The sequence below is a fragment of the Ranitomeya imitator genome, chromosome 1 (assembly GCF_032444005.1).
Source record: "Ranitomeya imitator isolate aRanImi1 chromosome 1, aRanImi1.pri, whole genome shotgun sequence".
Taxonomy (NCBI): domain Eukaryota; kingdom Metazoa; phylum Chordata; class Amphibia; order Anura; family Dendrobatidae; genus Ranitomeya; species Ranitomeya imitator.
The window spans coordinates 385341712-385367946 of record NC_091282.1 but is presented as its reverse complement, the minus strand read 5'-3'; the positions used below and the strand labels follow the sequence as shown (position 1 = coordinate 385367946).

Sequence of the window (26235 nt, the reverse complement as noted above, 5' to 3'; positions counted from 1 at the left end):
TTCATAGACACCCGACATGTCTAGGTTACGTTTTATCTGAGTAGTAAATAAAAAAAAAAAAATAAAAATAAAAAAAATTGTGCACTTGTAGCGGCTCAATTTTTCGTGATCTGGGGTCAGGTGAGGGCTTTTGTTTTTTTGCGTGCCGAGCTGGCGTTTTTAATGATACTTTTGTGCAGATACGTTCTTTTGATGGCCCGCTATTACATTTTAATGCAATGTCACGGCGACCAAAAAAAAGAAAACCGGTAATTCTGGCGTTTCAAATTTTTCTCGCTACGCCGTTTAGCGATCAGGTTAATCCTTTTTTTTTATTTTTTTTTTATTGATCAGACGATTCTGAACGCGGCGATACCAAATATGTGTAGGTTTGATTTTTTTTTTATTGTTTTATTTTGAATGGGGCGAAAGGGGGGGGTGATTTAAACTTATTTTTTTTATTATTTTCATATTTTTTAAAACTTTTTTTTTCTTTCTTTTGCCATGCCTCAATAGCCTCCATAGGAGGCTAGAAGCTGGCACAACTGGATCGGCTCTGCTACATAGCAGCGATCATCAGATCGCTGCTATGTAGCTGAATTGTAGGCTTGCTATGAGCGCCGACCACAGGGGGGCGCTCACAGCAGGCCGGCATCAGTTACCAGAGAGGTCTCAAGGACCTCTATGGTTACCATCCTGATGCATTGCCGACACCCAATCGTGTGACGGGGTCAGCGATGCGATCATTTCTGGCCACGCGGCCGGAAGCGCCGATTAAATGCCGCTGTCAGCGGCTTTAACTGGTTAATAGCGGCGGGTGAATCACGATTTCACCCGCCGCTATTGCGGGCACATGTCAGCTGTTCAAAACAGCTGACATGTCCCGGCTTTGAGGTGGGCTCAGCGCTGGAGCCCACATCAAAGCAGGGGATCCGACCTCCGCAATAATAGTACGCCGGAGGTCGGGAAGGGGTTAACTTATTTTTCCACTGATTGAGCCGTATGGCGTTTTTTTTGTGAGACAAGAAAATGTTTTCAGAGACTTTATTTAGATTAGCGTTTTTGATCTTGTGTTACTCCACTTTGGTCGGCGGTATAATAAAGCATAGGTATTTGCCTTGATTTTTTTTTTTTTTTTACGGTGTTCACTGTAGTGATTAACTGGTGGGGCAGTTTTATAGGTTGGGTCGTTGCGGACGCAGCAATACCAAATGAGTACTTTTTTTTTACATAAATAAATGTATTTATTGATTATTATATTTTTACATTGTCAACTTCAAAAAGATCACTGTTCTAATACTCTGCAATGCTTCTGTATTGTAGAGCATTAGACCAGCGTCTGACATGCTGGGAGGAGACGTGTCAGCTCGGGCTCTCAGCATGAGATGACAGGCCACCGTCCCTGAGTGACCTGGTAGCCATCTTTCAGGGTGGGATCACCATGGAGACCATCGGCATAACATGATCACAGAATGCAAGCTCCCTCCATCTACCATGCCCTGCTATCACAGATCTGACACCCGCACTCAATCGCAGCAGCGCTCAGCGTGAGCCCACACAAATCACTCCGCTGTATATGTATGGTTTGCGGTTTTGCAGGAATGCAGCATGTCGGGAAGGTGTCAAAGTGTTGCAACCCACTGTGGATGTGTTTTATGCAGTTTATTATATAGGTTGGACTATTAATAGTGAAGAGGAACGACTGAATTTCAACATAAATTTATATATGATAAATTATAATTTGGTCAGTTTATTTTACTGTTCGTGCCAAAACAGAAAACCCAACAGACCTCATTTTAGAAACTAGACCTAAAGAATTCATCTACTTGACTTTGTACCAATACGGTAGGTGCTTCATGCAACTTTATAACATTAAGGGTATATGTACACGTTGCGGATTCCATTGCGGTTTATTCCGCGCAGATTCTGAAAAATTCGCAGGTAATGCTTCTTTCACACTAGCGTCGGAATCTCTCCGTCGCAATGCGTCGGGGAGAGATTCCGACGCTAGCGTTTAACGCTTTGCACAATGGGTGCAGCGGATGCATTTTTCCGGCGCATCCGCTGCCCCATTGTAAGGTGCGGGGAGGTGGGGGCGGAGTTCCGGCCGCGCATGCGCGGTCGGAAAAAGCGGTCCGTCGGGAGAAAAAAACGTTACATGTAGGGTTTTTTTTTCCCCGACGGTCCGTCAAAGCACGACGCATCCGTCGCAAGACGGATGCGAAGTGTGCAAATCCGTCGCAAATGCGTCGCCAATAAAAGTCTATGGGGAAAAAACGCATCCTGCAAGCACTTTTGCAGGATGCGTTTTTTCTGCAAAACGACGCATTGTGACGGATTTACAAAAAACGCTAGTGTGAAAGTACCCTTAGACGCCCTGTGGATTACCTGCGGATTTACCGCAGATTTTACACCAGCGGATTCCAATTATGGAACAGGTGTAAAACGCTGCAGAATCCACACAAAGAATTGACATGCTGCGGAAAATCGTAGTTACTTACAGATAACGGAATTTCTCTGATCCCATGATGGCACCACGGAGAGAGAGAGGGATCCGCCCCTCAGGGACAGGAAAACCTACAGATAAAAAGGCAGTACCTGTCTCCTGCATCAGTTGGTTTACAGAGCATTAACAGAACTACAGACAGCAATTAAAATGATTAACTAAATTTATATCAGTAAACTTTATAGCGGCACCGCGTGGCTAAATATTCAATTAACTAACCAATTTCAGTGTGCATACCCACACGTGAAGGGAGGGAATGTACGGGTGTCGTCATGGGATCAGAGAAATACCGTTATCAGTAAGAAACTACAATTTTCTCTTTCCCCCATGACGTCACCACGGAGAGAATTACATAGATTGTACATTGGGGGACCACTGCCTCCAGAACCCTTCTTCCAAAGGTAAGATCTGAAGAAGATTCCAGGTCTACCCAATAATGGTTAAATAATGTAGAGGGAGAAGACCAAGTAGCGGTTCTACATATCTGCTCTATCGAGGCTCCGTCTCTCTTTCTGCCCAGGAAGTCGCCACCGCTCTGGTTCAATGGGCTCCGATCCCTTCCGGAACGGCTACCTTACATGGAGGTATATGAAAGAATGATAGAGTCTCTTATCCACCTTGCCAGCATGGCCTTTGATTTCTGTCCTTCCTTTGGACCCTGGAAGCATACGAAAAGACCTATCCTTCCTACACTCTCTTCTAGCTACAGTATCAGATACTGGACCAGGCATCTTTTAACGTCTAACTTGTGTAGGACTTCATCCTTTTTATTTCTGGGATTGGGGCAGAAAGAGGACGGAGTTTTCTTGCGATTTTTGTAACTGACGCAACTTTCGGAAGATAGGCTGGGTCGGTTTTAAGGACAACTCTATCGTCCAGCATCTATGTTAGAGGCGGGTATGCTGATAAAGCCTGTGTATCGCTAATTCTGGGTGCTGATGTTAGAGCTACCAGTAGAGGTTTTGAGGGATAAGATTTTCAATGAGGCTTGTGACAGTGGTTCAAAGGGAGCTTTTGTTAAAGTGGAGAGCACTAAGCTCAAGTCCCAGGGAGGAGTAGTGTGATGGGAAACGGGTCTTGACCTACTTGAGGCCTTAATAAATCTTGCCACCCAGCGATTCCCGGCTAGGTCACAGTTGTACAACACCTCTAACGCTGCAACTTGTACTTTCAGGGTACTTGTAGCTAGGCCCTGTTCTAGACCCTTCTGAAGGAACTCTAGTATTTTTTTTTTAATTGGAACTTCCCCGGCTAGGCTAGAGGGAGACCTCCAAACCCTCCCATACGCTCTGGTAGTTACGGGTTTCCTACTTAGAAGAAGAGTGGAGACTAGGTTTGAAGAGAACCCTCTCAATCAGAAGTTCCCACTCAAATTCCAGGCGGTCATAAGCAAGTTTTCTATTTGCGGATGAACTACCGGTCCCCGAGACAATAGGTTCGGAATATCCGGGAGAACCCAAGGGTCCGATATGCCTCAGTTGTGTTTGACTTAAAAAATCTGCAGTCCCATTTTCCGTGCCTTTTATGTGGAGAGCTGATAATGAGCCCAGATTGGTCTCTGCTAACAGGAGGATGGATTTTGTTACATCCATCAAGGCTCGAGACCTGGTGCCCCCCCTGGTGGTTCAGATATGCCACCACCCCCCGATTGTCTGAGAACACCCTCACATGGTGGGATTGAACGGAGATCAGAAAGTGGATAATAGCAAATTTTACTGAGAGTAGTTCCTTAATGTTTGAAGAAACGAGCTTTTGTTCTTCTGACCAAGGACCTTGAGCAATCTGATCCCCTAGACGCGCCCCCCACCCCCAGGGGCTTGCGTCTGTGGTTGGTGTTTTGGATATTGGCCATACCCAAGGGACACCCCTGGCTAAGTTGTCTGGATCTACCCACCATGTTAGGGAGCGTACCGTTTTTGATGAGATGTTTAACTTTTTCTAAATCTCTGTCTAAGGGTGTCTCTGCTTCTAACATTGCCCATTGAAGCTCTCTGGTATGGCTTTGGGCCCACAGGACCGCTGGGATGCAAGCGGTCATCGACCCTAGTAGAGACATAGCTTTCTGCAAAGTGGTGACAGGGGAGCTTCTCAACTGTGATACCAGCTGTATCATATTCAGAATTTTTCCCTTAGGGAGAGAACATTCCTGTCTGAGTCTATTATTATTCCCAAGTACTCCTGTACTTGAGTCCTGTACTTGTACTCCTGTAATTCAGGACTTGGATAAATTTAACAGCCAACCTATGCTTGTCAGATCTCATCACCTTGTCCAGCTGTTTGCAATGATGAGAGGATTTGCCTATTACCAGGAGGTCGTCCAGGTATGGAACTATAAGGAGGTCTTGTTCTCTTATGTGGGCCATAACCTCAGCCATTATTTTGGTGAACACCCTCGGGGCTATAGCTAGGCCGAAGGGGAGAGCCCTGAACTGGTAGTGTCTTAACTCCCCTTGAATTGTTACTGCCACTCTGAGAAAATTCTGATGGTCCGAGTGGATGGGTACATGGTAATATGCATCTTTCAAGTCTATCACAGTCATGAAACAATACGGAAAAAGCATTGTTACACATGTCTTTATTGTCTCCATTTGGAAATGTTGAGTTACCAGATATTTGTTTAGTTTTTTTACATTTATAATTGTCTTGCATGTTCCGATTGGTTTTCTTCGAAGAACAAGAGGGGAGTAGAATCTCTTGCCTTTTTCCTGGTCGGGGACTTCTTGCAGGACATTCTTGCCTATCAGGCTTAGAATCTCATTCTCGAGACCCAATTGCTCGGCCCCTATATTTCTTTGAGAACTTGTCACACAGGAATGGGATGGTATGGAATTTTAGTTTTAGGCCTGTGTTTATTATGTCTAAAATCCATGTACTTCTGGATATTTTTTCCCAGGCTGGGAGAAAGTAGGCCAGCCTTCCTCTCACCTGGGGAACACCTTCATTGGGGTTGTTTTTTGTTAGTTTTTTTTTTTTTTTTTTTTAACATGAACCCCCTGCCTTTATTTCTTTTATCCTCCCACCCATCCTTCTGGCTTTTGGGGGGTTTTCTCCGCACGAATCTCCTGACTCGAAAGGGCCATCTGTAGGACTGGCTGGCAAAACCTGGGAAAGCTTTTTTTCTTATCTCCTGCTTTGTCAAGAATATCGTCTATCGCTGGCCCAAATAAGAACTCGCCTTCGCAGGGAATGGAGCACAATTTTGATTTCGTTTGCAGGTCCCCTGAGAAGGGAGCGGACCTTGCTGCTAATCTAACCGAGTCTACGGAGGCATCTGCTAGAAACGCTGCTGCTCCTTTCATTACAGAAACTGAATCCAAAATGGTCTCTCTGGAGCATTTATCTTTTAGTTGCAATTCTAAGTGGTCTAGTGACACCAATAAGGCTCTGGTAGTGCATGTGGTGACCCTATAAAAATATTTCTGCCTTTTTATCCATATGGTCCTTTAGTGTCCCCATGTCTTCAAAAGGTAGGGCAAATTTTTTTGGAGGCTTTTGCTATTGCCACATCCAATTGTGGCGCTTTCCCTCAGAAAGAGCATATGGGATCATCAAAGGGGTACTTTCTTTTTGGGGTTAGGAGGACTTTATCTGGTCTTTTCCATTCCCTTTTAATCAAAGACTATTTTTTCGTTAATTGGAAATGCCCTTTTCCTTTGTTCTAGCCCACTAAACATTACAGTAGGTCCTGAGCTGTCCTTTTAGGTCACGTATCTACTAGCCCCATCGTTGTTCTGTCAGCCTTCACGAGGGCGTCCATTTCCTCGATCAGGAAGCAGCTGCGACCCCCTTTTGAGGACGAAGGTGAAGAAAGTGAAATCGCTTGACCCAGAAAAGTCGCTTTCTCCATCACTGATACTTGATTCCGGGGACCTGTGTCTGGATCTGCGCTTCCTCTTTGAACCTTTAAGACCCTTGAGAGCGTCTTCTACCTGATTCTTAATAAGCTCTTTTAGGTCTGATGCAAGTTTCGGGGGTTCTTCACATATTGTCTGTTCTCTGCATACAGCGCAGAGCCTTTTCCCCCACGTAGTAGGTAGCTCTTCGGTGCAAATTGCACATGCTCCATGTTTGGATTTTGCTGCGCATTTCTTTCCCTGAGAAGAGACAACAAACCCCCAATAGTGGACTTTCACGAAGGTCACTTACCCTCCTGCAGTAAGAGATGTACCAGTTCTGGCCTGGTAGTGGTTTCCACCACTTGACCCGCTTTTGGCCTTCCGGATCCTCTGCTGCGCAAGGATCCTGAATGACTGCCGCCGCTGCAACGCTGAGAAGAAGCATCTCTCTGCTGTTGTCATCGCTGCAGGCGCTGCTGCTGATGCTTTTTTGGAGGGGACTGCTCCTGCAGGATCTGCTCCTCCGGTTGTTCCTGATCACTCAGTGATTTTTTGAGCACTGGATTTGAAAACTGGCGCCCTTTTAAAGACTCCTCCTGGTCCTCCATATTTGCAGCATTCAGGATCACTTATTACCCAGTGATGCACTGCGCTGACCCTGGAATTGCCCCCGCGGCACACTACCGATTTCCCAGTAGTGCACTGCGCCCGGCACACGCACCGCACACTTCCGGCGCTTGGCTTCCTGGAGGGACCGTCATGAGGTAACCGCCGTTACCTTATCCTGGATATTGATGACTCTTCTTTTTAGGCAGCCGCCGCCACCCTGATGTCCCCCCAGAGCTATGGATGGCCCGGCGGTGGAGCCCCAAGGTGACCACCACCTATCCACCGGACATAAGGATACAAGAAGAGGCAGACTGGATCTTTCTTCACTGCCTCTCCCCTCACACCCACAAGGCCCGCTGACCCTGGTAGTGGCGCTTTGGGGAAGAAAAACCACCCCAACCGAGGCAGGGACCCCCGCTGCCTGGATTGGCTGGTTGGCCCCCAGAATCCCACGACGATCTTACAGGTATGTTGACTGTAGGTTCCCTGTCAGGGACAGGAAACCGAACTGATGCACCTTTTTATCTGTAGGTTTTCCTGTCCCTCAGGGGCAGATCCCTCTTTCTCCGTGGTGCAGTCATGGGAGAAAGAAAATAAACCGCATTGTTTCCGTGCGGTATTTTCCGAAGCATGTGCACTGCGGATTTGGTTTTCCATAGGTTTACATGGTACTGTACACTGCATAGAAAACTGCTGCGAATCCACAGCGTCAAATCCGCTGCAGATCCGCAGCCAAATCCGCAACGTGTGCACATACCCTTAGAATGTAAAAAAACAGTAATTAGACCTACTGGTAATTGTATTTCCAGGAATCCATCCTGACAGCACACTGGAGGACGTCCTTCTTATCCTTGATGGGACAGGAACACGAGAGGTTAAAAGGACCCTCCCCCTACCACCCTTCAGTGCTTTTCCAAAGTAACACATCTGGATGGATGCAAAAACACAGGTTTATTCCGACAACATAATCAATCATACAAATGTTACATCACATGAGTATAAAGATCATACATTAGAGAGGGAACTAATAGTGCTGTCAGGATGGATTCCTGGAAATACAATTACCAGTAGGTCTAATTACTGTTTTCCAGTTCACCACCTGACAGCACACTGGAGAAATACCAAAGGAGAATGGTATTTAGGGTGGGTCTACTGCTTGAAGTACCTTCCTACCAAAAGCCAACTGAGTCGATACTACATCTAACTTGTAGTGCTTCGAAAAGGTACTAAGGCTAGACCATGATGCAGCTCTGCAGATCTGATCTGCCGTCGCCCCCCCTTTCTCTGCCCATGACGTGGCCATGGCTCTAGATGAATGGGCTTTGATGCTGACCGGGGAATTTTGCCCGCTAGCTCTATAGGCTAAGTTGATCGTGGATTTTATCCACCGTGCGATAGTCGCTTTAGACGCTTTCCAACCTTTATTTGGACCCCTGAACTGGACAAACAAATTGTTGTCCTGTCTCCAGGGTCTGGATATTTCAAGGTACCTGAGCATCGAGACCCTTACGTCTAAGTTATGATAAAATCTTTCTTTCTGATTTTTAGGGAACTGGCAAAATGATGGTAAGACAATTTCCTGATTCATATTGGAATCTGACAACTTTAGGGAGAAACGCCGGATCGAGTCTGAATACTAGTTTATCCTCGAATATCTGCAAGTATGGATTCTGCACCGACAGGGCCTGTAGTTCCCCCAATCTTTTTGCCGACGTGATTGCAACTAAAAATGCGGTTTTGAGAGAGAGTTTATCTACTTCTATATCCCCCGATACATCCCACGCCGGTTTACATAGGAAATTCAGAACCAAGTTCAGATCCCACGGCGGGACAGAACGTCTAATCAGTGGTTTTAGTCTCTGGACGGCTTTAGAGAAACGGCTAATCCAGGGATGAGCAGAAAGGGAAGAGTCAAAGAATACACTTAGGGCCGCTATCTGGACCCTCAATGTGCTTGGTCTAAGACCTTTTTGAAACCCTGACTGCAAAAAAAATCAAGAATTTTGGGGATATTTGGGTAGTCAGTATCAACTGTCGTCTCTCCGCAAAACCCACAGAATCTCTTCCATATTTTCAAATAAATAGCCGATGTTACCGGCTTCCTGCTCGCTTGAAGGGTAGAGATGACATCATCAGAGAGTCCTTTTGCTCTCAAGACCTTCCGTTCAGGATCCAGGCCGCCAGCTGAAGTGCTCCTGGATTCTGGTGTAGAACTGGTCCTTGTAGAAGATGATCCTCTCTCTCCGGCAACAGGAGGGGTTCTTCTACTGATGGTTCCCATTGTTGAGAAAACTAACTGCGTTTCGGCCAGTGAGGAGCTATGAGAATGACCTTGGCCTCGTCCTCGCAGATTTTCCTAAGTGTCCTCGGAATCCTCGCTAGAGGAGGAAATGCATACAGGAGACCGTGATTCCAGGGTTGTGAGAAGGCATCGATCGCGGCTGGACTCTCCCAAGGGTTTAGGGAGTAGAAGGTCCTGAGCTTTGCGTTTCCCTTTGAAGCGAATAGGTCCACCGTCGCCATTCCCCAATGATGACACAGGTCTTTGAACACGCTTTTCCTGCTGAGGAAATCTGCCAACTGGTTCTTGGAGCCCTCCAGGTGAATTGCCGTGATTGACAGAACCGACTTTCTGCCCACTTGAATATCCATTCCGCCAGGTCTTGCAATGCCGGATGTCTTGGACCCCCTTGATGTCGCAGGAATGCTACCGTTGTCGTGTTGTCTGAAAAGACCTTCACATGTTTGTTCTGTAGCAGATGTTGTGCTGCCGTCAGGACCTCCCAAACCGCTTGTAGTTCCCTGTGGTTTGATGACTGGTTGCTGTCTGCCTCTTTCCAGCGACCTTGAAAATATCTTCCCAGTACATGACCTCCCCAACCGAGCTGACTGGTGTCTGTTGTAACTGAAACGCTTGGTGTTTGAAGCCATGGTACCCCCAGTCGGAGGTTTCTGGGAAGAGTCCACTAACCCAGAGATCTTTTGATCTGCGGAGTAAGGTTCAGAGTTCGGTTCAGCGAGTTTTGTCTTCTGTTCCAGCTTCTCAGGACTCCCCTCTGAAGCTGTCGAGAATGAAACTGGCTCCATCTTACACAGGGAATACACGCCGTCATCAGACCTAGTATCTTCATCCCATCTCTGATCGTATTCCGACCTCGGGAAAAGTGACGGATCTTCTGTATTATGCCCTTTAGCCTGTCCTCCGGAAGGAAGGACATTCTTGTTTGTGAATCGAGCATGACTCCCAAGAATTTTATTTTGGGTTTTGGGATTAGGTCTGATTTTTGCCAATTTACAATCCATCCTAGATTCTCTAGAGTTGAGATGAGGGACCGACAGTTGATCCTGAGTTGGACTTTTGAGTCTGCTGCTATTAGGAAGTCGTCCAAATAGGGGACCACCATTATATCCTGATTCCTCAGGAAAGCAACTACTTCTACCATAAGTTTTGTAAAAACTCTGGGAGCGGAGGCCAGGCCGAAGGGGAGACAGCGGAATTGGAAATGGAAGATCTTTCCTTCCAAGACTACCGCGAACCGCAGGAACCTCTGATGGTTTAGATAGATGGCAACATGGTAATATGCACTCTTTAAATCTAGAGTGCACATGACCATGCCTTTTCCCAACAGGGGAATGGTGGACCGAATCGACTCCATCTTGAACCTTTTGTAAATGACCCAATTGTTCAGATGTTTTAAATTTATAATGGTTCTTGATTCTCCCGATGGTTTTGTTACAGAGAAGAGATTGGAGTAATGACCCCTGCCTTCTTCCTGAGGGGGTACTGGGACAATGGCCGCCATTTTTAGAAGGTCCTGAATATCTGACCACATGGGGGATGACAGTTTTAGGTGGGAGCTGGATACCAGGAATCTTTCGGGAGGAAGAGATGTGAATTCTATTTTGTATCCCTGGGATACTATCTGTAAGACCCCTGGACTTGACGTGATCTCCCTCCAACCTTCCAGAAAACCTGTCAGACGACCCCCTACTCTGATGGCGTCATTTTCTGCGGTAACTGGAACCCTGTCCAGAGTAGCTTGTTTCTTTATTTTTAGGCCTGTTATCCCCCCTTTTTGGTAGCTCTATCTACCCTGCTTTCCCTTACCCCTATAATCGGGTTTTTGATTATAGCGGGGCCTCCGAAAGGGCTGGAATTTTTTAGGTTTCTCTTCCGGAAAACCTTTCTTAACATCTGCAGCTTTCTCTAAAATATCGTCGAGGACTGGTCCGAAGACCTTGCCCCCGGAAAAGGGTATAGCACACAATTTATTCTTAGAATGCATGTCCCCTGACCAGCTCTTAAGCCAGATGACTCTACGGGCTGCATTCGATAGCGACTGGCCCCTAGCTGCGAACCTAACCGATTCTGCAGATGCGTCTGCCAAGAAGGTAGTTGCTAGCTTTAGCAAGGGTAGGGAATTTAGAATATTATCTCTGGATGTTTTAGCTATTAATTGATCCTTAAGATCATCTAGCCAAAGGTCCATGGAGCGGGCTACTGATGTCGCTGCAATATTAGCCCCAATAATTGCCGAGGAACTTTCCCAGGCCCTTTTTAGAAGGCCATCTGCTTTTCTGTCCATGGGTTCTTTCAAGTTGGACGAATCTTCAAACGGAATCGCCGTCCTTTTGGAGACTTTAGCCAAGGGTATGTCAATTTTTGGTACATCAACCCACTCCTTGACTTCCTCTGGGTTAAACGGCAAGCGGAGTCTGAAGTCCTTAGGAATAGTCAGTCTCTTCTCGGCTTCCTCCCATTCCTCCAGAATCATAGATCTAATATGGGAGTTAACAGGGAACACTTTGGATGTCTGTGAGCGCAAGCCTCCAAACATTTCGTCCTGAACGGAGCAAGATGGCTGCGGCTCCTCCACCTGCATGGTGTGCCGCACTGCTTCCAACAGCTCTCCAGTGTCCGCAGCAGAGAACAGATATCTTCTCCCTTTCTCCGGGGGATCTCTACTCTCATCTTCCTCCTCTACCTCCGACCCACAGGATGATGAGTCTATGGAAGAGTACTCGACCCTTGGTCTTTTCCTCGGCCTCTCCGAAGGTGAAGGTGAGGGTGAGACTTGAGGGAGTACCAGACTTGAGACTGAAGCCTGAACTTCCTCCCTTATCATGGCTCTCATATTAGACATAAGAGACGCCTGCTCCTCTCCTATGACTTTGCAGGTGCATGCTTCACATAGGGGTTTCTGCCAGGAATCCTTTAGCTTAACCGCACAGATAGGACACTTCTTATTCCTACTGGGTTTCTTTACCGATTTCTCAGATAGGGAGGCTGCCTATGGAGATTATATATATATATATATAGCAAACACTAGCTTTTTTTTTTTTTGGCCTCTACTTACTAGTGCTGCTGACTCCTGACCCTCTGCTCTAGCTGCGTCCTCCATGATGCTTTAGAGATCACTACTGCCCCTGCACATACCTTTTTATTCTGTTCCTCACTCAAAAAATGACGCTCCAGCGTTCTCCACCTCTCTTTCCTCTGCACTTCCTGTAGCAGAGACGCCGTCCGTCCCCCTCAGCCGCAAACCGGAAGTGACATGCGGCCGGAAAGAGGAAGGTGCGGCGTTGAACTGGTTCCCCCAGCGGCCGCATGGAGACGCCGACGCCAGCAGAGGCCGCACACACCAGGGGATGGACGGAGGGATCGAGAGCCCCCGCCAGGAGGAAGCGATCCCCAACCCAGGAGCAGCGCTACACTGGTAGGCTGAGGGACCCTTCGGGCGGGTGTCAGCCAACGGGAGTCACAGGAGGGAAGTGTGAGGCTGAGCCCCCCCGATCCACATCCCCCCCGCACAGAACGGCAGATCCTCTCGTCCGTTCCTATCCCTGATGGGACAGGATAAACACTGAAGGGTGGTAGGGGGAGGGTCCTTTTAACCTCTCGTGTTCCTGTCCCATCAAGGATAAGAAGGACGTCCTCCAGTGTGCTGTCAGGTGGTGAACTGGAAAGTTAATTTTTCTAGTATAATGTTGTTTTAACCCCCAATTTGACATTTTCACAAGTGGCAGTAACATTTGGGAACATGGCCGGGCTCTAAAACCAAGCTTGTATTTTTAGTGCATATTTGGACCCCTTGTTACATTTACACAGCCCTCCAACTTGGAAAAAAAAGGAGGAAACCCACACCCACCCATTTGTGAAACTAAACCCATGAAGGGATTTATCTAGTGGCGTGGGGAGCATGTTTAACCCCTTAGTGACAGAGCCAATTTGGTACTTAATGACCAGGCCAATTTTTGCAATTCTGACCACTGTCACTTTATGAGGTTATAACTCTGGAACGCTTCAACGGATCCCGCTGATTCTGAGATTGTTTTTTCGTGACATATTGTACTTCATGTTAGTGGTAACATTTCTTCGATATTACTTGCGATTATTTATGAAAAAAACGGAAATATGGCGAAAATTTTTAAAATTTTGCAATTTTCAAACTTTGTATTTTTATGCCCTTAAATCAGAGAGATATGTCACGAAAAATAGTTAATAAATAACATTTCCCACATGTCTACTTTACATCAGCACAATTTTGGAAACAAAATTTTTTTTGTTAGGGAGTTATAAGGGTTAAAAGTTGACCAGCAATTTCTCATTTTTACAACACCATTTTTTTTTTAGGGACCACATCACATTTGAAGTCATTTTGAGGGGTCTATATGATAGAAAATAATGAAGTGTGACACCATTCTAAAAACTACACCCCTCAAGGTTCTCAAAACCACATTCAAGAAGTTTATTAACCCTTTACGTGCTTCACAGGAACTGAAACAATGTGGAAGGAAAAAATGAACATTTAACTTTTTTTTGCAAACATCTTAATTCAGAACCATTTTTTTTATTTTCACAAGTGTAAAAACAGAAATGTAACCATAAATTTTGTTATGCAATTTCTCCTGAATACGCCAATACCCCATATGTGGGGGTAAACCACTGTTAGGGCGCACCGCAGAACTTAGAAGTGAAGGAGCGCCGTTTGACTTTTTCAATGCAGAATTGGCTGGAATTGAGATCGGACGCCATGTCACGTTTAGAGAGCCCCTTATGTGCCTAAACAGTGGAAACACCCCACAAGTGACACCATTTTGGAAACTAGACCCCGTAAGGAACTTATCTAGATGTGTGGTGAGCACTTTGAACCCCCAAGTGCTTCACAGAAGTTTATAACGTAGAGCCGTGAAAATAAAAAAATCACTTTTGTTTACACAAAAATGATCTTTTTGCCCACAAATTTTTATTTTCACAAGGGTAACAGGAGAAATTAGACCACAAAAGTTGTTGTGAAACTTCTCCTGAGTACGCTGATACCCAATATGTGGGCGTAAACCACTGTTAGGGCGCACCACAGAGCTTGGAAGAGGAGTGCCGTTTTACTTTTTCAATGTAGAATTGGCTGGAATTGAGATTGGACGCCATGTCGCGTTTGGAGAGCCCCTGATGTGCCTAAATAGTGGAAACCCCCCACAAGTGACCCCATTTTGGAAACTAGACCCCTTAAGGAACTTATCTAGATGTGTGGTGAGCACTTTGAACCCCCAAGTGCTTCACAGAAGTTTATAACGTAGAGCCGTGAAAATAAAAAAATCACTTTTGTTTACACAAAAATGATCTTTTTGCCCACAAATTTTTATTTTCACAAGGGTAACAGGAGAAATTAGACCACAAAAGTTGTTGTGAAACTTCTCCTGAGTACGCTGATACCCAATATGTGGGCGTAAACCACTGTTAGGGCGCACCACAGAGCTTGGAAGAGGAGTGCCGTTTTACTTTTTCAATGTAGAATTGGCTGGAATTGAGATTGGACGCCATGTCGCGTTTGGAGAGCCCCTGATGTGCCTAAATAGTGGAAACCCCCCACAAGTGACCCCATTTTGGAAACTAGACCCCTTAAGGAACTTATCTAGATGTGTGGCGAGCACTTTGAACCCCCATGTGCTTCACAGTAGTTTATAACGTAGAGCCGTGAAAAAAAAAAAATTGCATTTTTTCTACAAAAATGATCTTTTTGCCCACAAATTTTTATTTTCACAAGGGTAACAGGAGAAATTAGACCACTAAAGTTGTTGTGCAATTTCTCCTGAGTACGTCGATACCCAATATGTGGGGGTAAACCACTGTTTGGGCGCACCGCAGAGCTTGGAAGAGAAGGAGTGCCGTTTTACTTTTTCAATGTAGAATTGGCTGGAATTGAGATCGGACGCCATGTCGCGTTTGGAGAGCCCCTTATGTGCCTAAACAGTGGAAACACCCCACAAGTGACACCATTTTGGAAACTAGAGCCCGTAAGGAACTTATCTAGATGTGTGGTGAGAACCTTGAATGCCCAAGTGCTTCACAGAAGTTTATAATGCAGAGCCGTGAAAATAAAAAATATTTTTTTTCCACAAAAAAGATTTTTTAGCCCCCAAGTTTTTATTTTCACAAGGGTAACAAGAGAAATTGGACCCCAAAAGTTGTTGTCCAATTTGTCCTGAGTATGCTGGTACCCCATATGTGGGGGTAAACCACTGTTTGGGCGCACGGCAGAGCTCGGAAGGGAAGGAGCGCCTTTTTGGAATGCAGACTTTGATAGAATGGTCTGTGGGCATTATGTTGCGATTGCAGAGCCCTTGATGTACCTAAACTGTAGTAACCCCCCACAAGTGACCCCATTTTGGAAACTAGACCCCCAAAGGAACTTATCTAGATGTGTGGTGAGAACTTTGAATGCCCAAGTGCTTCACAGAAGTTTAGAATGCAGAGTCGTGAAAATAAAAAATATTTTTTTTTTCACAAAAAAGATATTGTAGCCCCCAAGTTTTTATTTTCACAAGGGTAACAAGAGAAATTGGACCCCAGAAGTTGTTGTCCAATTGATCCAGAGTACGCTGATGCCCCATATGTGGGGGTAACCCACTGTTTGGGCGCACGGCAGAGCTCAGAAGGGAGGGAGCACCATTTGACTTTTTGAGTGCAAAATTGGCTGTCGTGTTTGGAGACCCCCTGATGTACCTAAACAGTGGAAACCCCCCAATTCTAGCTCCAACCCTAACCCCAACACACCCCTAACCCTAATCCCAACCTGATCCATAATCCTAATCACTAACCCTAACCATAATCCCAACCTTTACCCCAAAACAACCCTAATGTCAACCCTAACCATAACCCTAATCAAAACCCTAAATCCAACACACCCCTAATCCTAATCTCAACCCTAACCTCAAACCTAACCCTAATCCCAATACACCCCTAATCACAACCCTAACCTTAAACCTAATCCCAAACCTAACCCTAATCCCAAGCGTAACCCTAATGCCAACCCTAACCCTAATACCAACCCTAATCCAAACCCTAACCCTAGTCCCAGCTCTAACCCTAACTTTAGCCCCAACCCTAGCCCTAACTTTAGCCCCAACCCTAAGGCTACTTTCACACTTGCGTCGTTTGGCATTCCGTCGCAATCAGTCGTTTTGGACAAGAAACGGATCCTGCAAATGTGCCCGCAGGATGTGTTTTTTGCCCATAGACTTGTATTGCCGACGGATCGTGACGGATGGCCACACGTCGCGTCCGTCGTGCACTGGATCAGTTGTGTTTTGGCGGACCGTCGGCACAAAAAAACGTTCAATGAAACTTTTTGTACGTCGCATCCTCCATTTCTGACCGCGCATGCGTGGCCGTAACTCCGCCCCCTCCTCCCCAGGACATAGATTGGGCAGCGGATGCGTTGAAAAACTACAGCTGCTGCCCACGTTGTGCACAATTTTCACAACGTGCGTCGGTATGTCGGGCCGACGCATTGCGACGGCCCCGTACCGACATAAGTGTGAAAGAAACCTAACCCTAAATTTAGCCCCAACCCTAACCCTAAATTTAGCCCCAACCCTAACCCTAAATTTAGCCCCAACCCTAGCCTTAACCCTAGCCCTAACCCTACCCCTACCCCCAATTTTAGCCCCAACTGCTGTTCTCCTGCCGGCCGGCAGATGGAGACAGATGGCTGGCGCACTGCGCATGCGCCCGCCATTTTCTTCTGCCGGCGGCCAGGAGGAGCAGCAAGAGGATCCAGGGACACAGGTGAGTATTGTAGGGTCCCCGAATCCCCCTATTTCTCTGTCCTCTGATGTGCGATCACATCAGAGGACAGAGAATTACACTTTACTTTTTTTTTTTTTTTTTGCGGTCGCCAGTAAACAGTTAATTACCGGCGATCGCAAAACAGGGGTCGCTAAAACCGACCCCGATCATGCTCATTGGGGTCTCGGCTACCCCCGGCAGCCGAGACCCCAAAGATTCTCGCGGGGCTGGCCGGCGGGCGCACTGCGCATGCGCCCGCCATTTTGAAGATGGCGGCGCCCACCGGGAGCCACGAGGAGCATCGGGGGAGCTAGGTGAGTATTGGGGGGCCACCTGGGACCCCTTTTCTCTGTTCTCCGATGTGCGATCACATCGGAGGACAGAGAAATGAATAAGATCGCTTTTTTTTTTTTTTGCGATCGCCGGTAAACGGTTAATTACCGGCGATCGCAAATGCGGGGTGGGTTAAAAACCCCCCCGAATCATGTTCTCTGGGGTCTCGGCTACCCCCGGCAGCCGAGACCCCGGAGAAAATCGGCCTCTGGGGGGCGCTATTCACTTTTTCCACAGCGCCGTTAATTAACGGCGCTGTGGTTTAAGTACCCTTAGCGGCCGCCGTTAAAAGGCGTATCGGCGGTCGCTAAGGGGTTAAGCCACAAAGTACACAGAGGTCCTTCGCGCAAAGCATCCCCGAGAACGGAACGTACCGGGAGCGCCACTGAGGAGATCGGGGGCCGTCGGAATGTGAGAATAACCATTTTTTTTTATTTTTAATATTCTCTTTTACTATTGATACTGCATAGGCAGCATCAAAAATAAAAAGTTGGTCACACTTGTCAAGCACTATGATTGACAAGTGTGACCAACTTGTCAATCACTTTTCCAAGCGATGCTTCAAATCGCTTGGAAAACGCAAGCATTCAGCAAGCTAAAAACGCTTTTGTTTTGCGGGAAACTGCATGCGAATTCCACATGCGTTATACCCACGGCAGGGAGTTGTGGAAATGCTGCGGACATTTCCGCAGCATTTCTGCAACATGGGCACATCGACAGACTCAATACATATGGGGGCCGGGTAATCACTGCATCTGTGGAAGCCAACAGCTGAAAATCAAGCAGCGGCAGGGACTCGAACATAATATACGAGCATGCCCAGAAGCTCAGATAAAAGACGTTATCAGAGCATGTTCGCTCATGACTAGTGTGCGCACAATTTATTACGGTGATAAATAGTTGACCACACTAAAGACTCCTTAATGTATTTTATTTAACACTACACCATTCACTATGTGATTTAAGTGATAACATGGTATTATTCTTCAGTCAGCACCATTACATCAATTCACGATTTACATAGGCTTTGTTTCTCATTTTTACGCACTCAAAATGCATTTACGGTAATAAAAATAAATAAATTGTATATTTGTCGCCATAGTCAGAGACCTAACATTTATTTTTTGATTTCCTTTTTGCAGGTATATTGGTATATGTTCCCACGGTCAGTAGACGCTGTGGATTGGACGCCGCGTACATCTGCAGTGTCCAGCTGTTACAGCATAGTGGATGGGATTTCAAGAAATCCCATACCCACTGTAGATGCACTAATGCCCGTGGCTCACGCGCAGAGACGGACATGCGGCGCATCTTTCCAGACCGCAGCAGGTTTATTTATGTAGTGAATAAATATATACTTAGGCACACTCTGGGGAGTCTGATGCAACATAGTGTTTAATACATACAGTATTCACAATGTTCACAAACGTTTCGGTCTGCAAACGACCTTCATCAGTGTGCTCTATAGCTAATCGGAGAAGGGTATGTGACAAACCCTTGAGAGAAAGATATTGCATCAAAAAAATTTTATTTTTTATTTGACTAAACAGGCAATCCTGTAGATGGAGTTAGAAACAGCTGGAGAGCAGGAGGAAGACGCGGTATCCACCGCAAGTCTGGTATCGGTGTTTCTAACTTGTTCGGATGGCCTAGCCCTCTATCTATACATACATCTGCTCCACAACAATGCCATACATATACATCTGCTTTACAGCAATGCCATACATATACATCTGCTCCACAACAATGCCATACATATACATCTGCTCCACAATGCCATACATATACTCTGTACATCTGCTCCATAATGCCATAGATATACGTCTGCTCCACAATGCCATACATATACTCTGTACATCTGCTCCATAATGCCATAGATATACGTCTGCTCCACAACAATGTCATACATATACTGTACATCTGCTCTACAGCAATGCCATACATACTGTACATCTGCTCCACAACAATGCCATACATATACATCTGTTCTACAGCAATGCCATACATATACATCTGCTCCACAATGCCATACATATACTGTACATCTGCTCCATAACAATGCCATACATATACATCTGTTCTACAGCAATGCCATACATATACATCTGCTCCACAATGCCATACATATACATCTGCTCCACAACAATGCCATACATATACAGTGGGGCAAAAAAGTATTTAGTCAGTCAGCAACAGTGCAAGTTCCACCACTTAAAAAGATGAGAGGCGTCTGTAATTTACATCATAGGTAGACCTCAACTATGGGAGACAAACTGAGAAAAAAAAATCCATAAAATCACATTGTCTGTTTTTTTAACATTTTATTTGCATATTATGGTGGAAAATAAGTATTTGGTCAGAAACAAAATTTCATCTCAATACTTTGTAATATATCCTTTGTTGGCAATGACAGAGGTCAAACGTTTTCTGTAAGTCTTCACAAGGTTGCCACACACTGTTGTTGGTATGTTGGCCCATTCCTCCATGCAGATCTCCTCTAGAGCAGTGATGTTTTTGGCTTCTCGCTTGGCAACACGGACTTTCAACTCCCTCCAAAGGTTTTCTATAGGGTTGAGATCTCGAGACTGGCTAGGCCACTCCAGTACCTTGAAATGCTTCTTACGAAGCCACTCCTTCGTTGCCCTGGCGGTGTGCTTTGGATCATTGTCATGTGGAAAGACCCAGCCACGTTTCATCTTCAATGCCCTTGCTGATGGAAGGAGGTTTGCACTCAAAATCTCACCATACATGGCCCCATTCATTCTTTCATGTACCCGGATCAGTCGTCCTGGCCCCTTTGCAGAGAAACAGCCCCAAAGCATGATGTTTCCACCACCATGCTTTACAGTAGGTATGGTGTTTGATGGATGCAACTCAGTATTCTTTTTCCTCCAAACACAACAAGTTGTGTTTCTACCAAACAGTTCCAGTTTGGTTTCATCAGACCATAGGACATTCTCCCAAAACTCCTCTGGATCATCCAAATGCTCTCTAGCAAACTTCAGATGGGCCCGGACATGTACTGGCTTAAGCAGTGGGATACGTCTGGCACTGCAGGATCTGAGTCCATGGTGGCGTAGTGTGTTACTTATGGTAGGCCTTGTTACATTGGTCCCAGCTCTCTGCAGTTCATTAGGTCCCCCCCGCGTGGTTCTGGGATTTTTGCTCACCGTTCTTGTGATCATTCTGACCCCACGGGGTGGGATTTTGCGTGGAGCCCCAGATCGAGCGAGATTATCAGTGGTCTTGTATGTCTTCCATTTTCTAATTATTGCTCCCACTGTTGATTTCTTCACTCCAAGCTGGTTGGCTATTGCAGATTCAGTCTTCCCAGCCTGGTGCAGGACTACAATTTTGTTTCTGGTGTCCTTTGACAGCTTTTTGGTCTTCACCATAGTGGAGTTTGGAGTCAGACTGTTTGAGGGTGTGCACAGGTGTCTTTTTATACTGATAACAAGTTTAAACAGGTGCCATTACTACAGGTAATGAGTGGAGGAAAGAGGAGACTCTTAAAGAAGAAGTTACAGGTCTGTGAGAGCCAGAAATCTTGATTGTTTGTTTCTGACCAAATACTTATTTTCCACCATAATATGCAAATAAATTGTTAAAAAAAACAGACAGTGATTTTCTGGATTTTTATTTCTCAGTTTGTCTCCCATAGTTGAGGTCTACCTATGATGTAAATTACAGACGCCTCTCATCTTTTTAAGTGGTGGAACTTGCACTATTGCTGACTGACTAAATACTTTTTTGCCCCACTGTACATCTGCTCCACAACAATGCCATACATATACATCTGCTCCACAACAATGCCATACATATACATCTGCTCCACAACAATGCCATACATATACTGTACATCTGCTCCACAATGCCATACATATACATCTGCTCTACAGCAATGCCATACACATACATATGCTCCACAACAATGCCATACACATACATCTGCTCCACAACAATGCCATACACATACATCTGCTCCACAATAATGCCATACATATACACCTGCTCCACAATAATGCCATACACATCTGCTCTACAACAACGCCATACATATACTGTACATCTGCTCCATAACAATGCCAATCATATACATCTGCTCTACAGCAATGCCATACATACATGCCAGGAGGGCGCGAAACGGCCGTTGTCAGGCTTGCCGCACTTTACACTTTTGTAATCCCGACCATGATGTTTTTTATGTAATCTAATAAAAGTTACCTCTCGTGATGGATCTGTGAGTGCTGCCTTTCCTGCTTTCTTTCTCTGAATGGATACATATACATCTGCTCTACAGCAATGCCATACATATACTGTACATCTGCTCCACAACAATGCCATACATATACATCTGCTTCACAACGCCATACATATACTGTACATCTGCTCCATAACAATACCAATCATATACATCTGCTCTACAGCAATGCCATACATATACATCTGCTCCACAACAATGCCATACACATACATCTGCTCCACAATAATTACATATACATCTGCTCCACAATAATGCCATACATATACATCTGCTCCACAATAATGCCATACACATCTGCTCTACAACAACGCCATACATATACTGTACATCTGCTCCATAACAATGCCAATCATATACATCTGCTCTACAGCAATGCCATACATACATGCCAGGAGGGTGCGAAACTGCCGTTGTCAGGCTTGCCGCACTTTACACTTTTGTAATCCCGGCCATGAAGTCTTTTATGAAATCTAATAAAAGTTACCTCTCGTGATGGATCGGTGAGTGCTGCCTTTCCTGCTTTCTTTCTCTGAATGGATACATATACATCTGCTCTACAGCAATGCCATACATATACTGTATATCTGCTCCATAACAATGCCAATCATATACATTTGCTCCACAGCAATGCCATACATATACATCTGCTCCACAATAATGCCATATACATCTGCTCCACAATAATGCCATACATATACATCTGCTCAACAATAATGCCACATATACATCTGCTCAACAATAATGCCACATATACATCTGCTCAACAATAATGCCACATATACATCTGCTCTACAGCAATGCCATACATATACATCTGCTCCACAATAATGCCACATATACATCTGCTCAACAATAATGCCACATATACATCTGCTCTACAGCAATGCCATACATATACTGTACATCTGCTCCACAACAATGCCATACATATACATCTGCTCCACAACGCCATACATATACTGTACATCTGCTCCATAACAATACCAATCATATACATCTGCTCTACAGCAATGCCATACATATACATCTGCTCCACAACAATGCCATACATATACATCTGCTCCACAACAATGCCATACATATACATCTGCTCTACAGCAATGCCATACATATACTGTACATCTGCTCCATAACAATGCCATACATACATGCCAGGAGGGCGCGAAACGGCCGTCAGGCTTGCCGCACTTTACACTTTTGTACTCCCGGCCGTGATGTTTTTTATGTAATCTAATAAAAGTTACCTCTCGTGATGGATCGGCGAGTGCTGCCTTTCCTGCTTTCTTTCTCTGAATGGATACATATACATCTGCTCTACAGCAATGCCATACATATACTGTACATCTGCTCCACAACAATGCCATACATATACATCTGCTCCACAGCAATGCCATACATATACATCTGCTCCACAATAATTCCATACGTATACATCTGCTCTACAATGCCATACATATACTGTACATCTGCTCCACAGCAATGCCATACATATACATCTGCTCCACAATAATGCCATACATATACATCTGCTCCACAACGCCATACATATACTGTACATCTGCTCCATAACAATACCAATCATATACATCTGCTCTACAGCAATGCCATACATATACATCCGCTCTACAGCAATGCCATACATATACATCTGCTCCACAACAATGCCATACATATACATCTGCTCCACAACAATGCCATACATATACATCTGCTCTACAGCAATGCCATACATATACATCTGCTCCACAGCAATGCCATACATATACATCTGCTCCACAGCAATGCCATACATATACATCTGCTCTACAATGTCATTCATATGGCAGCCAACTACAGTTTGGGCACATCTGACCGCTTTGAGTTTGACCCTGCATAAGTGTGCGGCATCAATCCCGCAGAAACTCTGCATCGTGGGCACGTAGCCCAATGTTATGTTCCCATGGTCAGGAACTGGCAGCGCTGTCTGCTGCAGTCTATTGAACGTAGGTGATTCCACATGTTTATTGAACCGTGTGGAATCACCGCATCCTATACATTGTACGGGGACATTTGTCTTGTGGAGACCGAGTGTCTCCGCATGACATGCTGCGGTCTAGAAAGACGTGCTGCCTGTCCATCTCCGCGGGCGTCTCTGGACACATAGTGGACATTTCCTGAAATCCCATCCACTATGCTGTAACATCTGGCCTCTGCGGGTTGCACACTGCAGATGTATGAAGTGCCCAACCCGCAGCATCTACTGACCGTGTGCACCTACCCTAAGGCTATGTGCCTACGTTGCGGATTAGGCTTAGGAATTTCTGGTGCGGATTTTGCCTCTCCTGGCAGAAAACGCACCTGCGGATTTGTCACGTTTTTTGTGCATTTTTGCTGCGGTTTTTACCCCTGTGGTTTTCTATAATGGAATGGGTACAAAAACGCTGCAAATACACAAAAAAGAAGTGACATGCTACTCCTTTGATTCCGCAGCGGATTTTCCACAAAGTGTGCACAGCATTTATTTTTTCTCATTGATTTACATTGTACTGTAGATCAATTGCGGATCTGCAGCGCTTCTGCACTGCAAAAAACGATGCGGATCCGCAGAGAATCCGCAACTTGTGCACATAGCCTCAGAGATTGGAACCCAAGATGTAATTGTGGAACTGACATCTGCATCTCCAAAAACAAGATCATACCATCCCATCGCCTGAAAACACAGTCACAGCCCCCAAAGAGGAGAAGGAACACTCTAAAGTGACAATAAGCCCACCAGCAGGGCTGCCAACTTGACTATCATTTTTTTTCTTGACAGTTTATCAGAAAGAAAAAAAAAGACTTTGTCTGGACACATTAGAGCCATCTATAATATAACGCTGGGAGCGTCACTCTGTCCAAAGCCTTTATAGACTGCGCAGGCGCAAGCGCCGGCGCAGTCTGGCCCCCACAGAGTGACGCTCCCAGGAGATCGCGGTATGCGTAAGCACTGAACGCATACTGCGATCTCCACTGGAGAGTCTGGGACCGTGGACGTGCCAGGAGGGAGGGTAAGTATATTCACCTGTCCTCCGTTCCAGCGCTGCGTGCGGCTCCGTCTTCCGGCTCCTCTGCTGTGACAAGAGTCCAGTCACAGGCAGAGGAGCCGGAGTGTGTGTTCAAGAAAATGGCGCTGGAAAGCGCAGACTGCGCAGGCGCCGAGTCCTGCTGCCGGAATCGGCGCCTGCGCAGTCCGCGCTTTCCAGCGCCATTTTCTTGTAGACACACTCCGGCTCCACTGCAGGTGTGTCTTCAAGAAAATGGCACCGGAGAGCGCGGACTGCGCAGGCGCCGATTCCTGCTGCCGGAATCGGCGCCTGCGCAGTCCGCGCTTTCCATTTTCTTGAAGACACACCTGCAGTGGAGCCGGACGATAGGTGAGTATGGTATTTTTATTTTTTATATGGCAGCAGCATACGGGGGCATATAATACAATAGTGGCGCAGGATGGCAGCAGCACATGACAGAACGGGGGCGCAGGATGGGAGCAGCACATGACAGAACGGGCGCAGGATGGCAGCAGCGCATGACAGAACGGGGGCGCAGGATGGGAGCAGCACATGACAGAACGGGCGCAGGATGGCAGCAGGATGGGAGCAGCACATGACAGAACGGGGGCGCAGGATGGGAGCAGCACATGACAGAACGGGCGCAGGATGGCAGCAGGATGGGAGCAGCACATGACAGAACGGGCGCAGGATGGCAGCAGCACATGACAGGATGGGGGCGCAGGATGGGAGCAGCGCATGACAGAACGGGGGCGCAGGATGGGAGCAGCACATGACAGAACGGGTGCAGGATGGCAGCAGCACATGATGGAGACCATATACCAATATAAATGCTCGCCACCCGGGCGTAGAATGGGCTCAGTAGCTAGTGAAATTATGATCAGACATACAGGACCACAGCCCACGGTTCTGATCCGGACACCAGCTGCGGTCACTGAACCGAGGAGAATTGCAGGCAAATCTGTACAGGCTTCTCCAGCTTCAGGAAATCAGAGGTCAAACGGTTTTATGGTCAGGACAGAAAGGTGACCACTTCTTACTGCCGGGATCTTCAGGACTGTTGGCAGCACTGGTGGCCGAGGGGCACAGCCGCCAGCACCATGCACACCAGGAGGGTCAGTGGAGACCCCGTGCTGGACCCGGGGACAGTGAGAAAGGCGCAGGCTTTCCCTTTAACGCCGCAGCTGGGGGCCACTGATACACTTTATTGCAGCCGTGTGCCTCAGGCACCAAATAGAAGGGAACGGCCCCCACCAGTTACACACATGCCCGGCGCATACAGGACTCCTAGCTTACATGACAGACGCACCCACGTATTAACGTCCCTACACCGCCACCGGGAGCACCCGCCAACTAAACCACAACCAACCGTTACATGTAGCCACAACTCCGCCGACACGAGCGCCGGCCCGCCCCCAACTCCAGCCTAAATACACTACTAGGCACGCCGACTGCTTCCTCACCGCTGTCAATCATCCATAGCCCCGCCCCGCACTCACACTCCTCCTGCGGCTATCACTGAGGCCGCACCCCGCCGCCGCGCCACAGCCAATAGGATTCCAGTTAGTAAATGAAAGCTCTCATACAGCCAATCAGAACGGATTTAACCCAGACGA

General features: G+C 46.3%; 1 protein-coding gene across 1 annotated transcript in view; it reads right to left on the bottom strand.

Moving 5' to 3' along the window:
• Positions 1 to 26009, bottom strand: part of HABP4 (hyaluronan binding protein 4) — a 246856-nt gene extending 220847 nt beyond the window's left edge. The window contains exon 1 of the mRNA XM_069762075.1: positions 25989 to 26009. The gene's annotated coding sequence lies outside the window, so the exon portion shown is untranslated. The remainder of the gene's footprint in view (positions 1 to 25988) is intronic.
• Between the last annotated feature and the right edge of the window lie 226 nt (positions 26010 to 26235).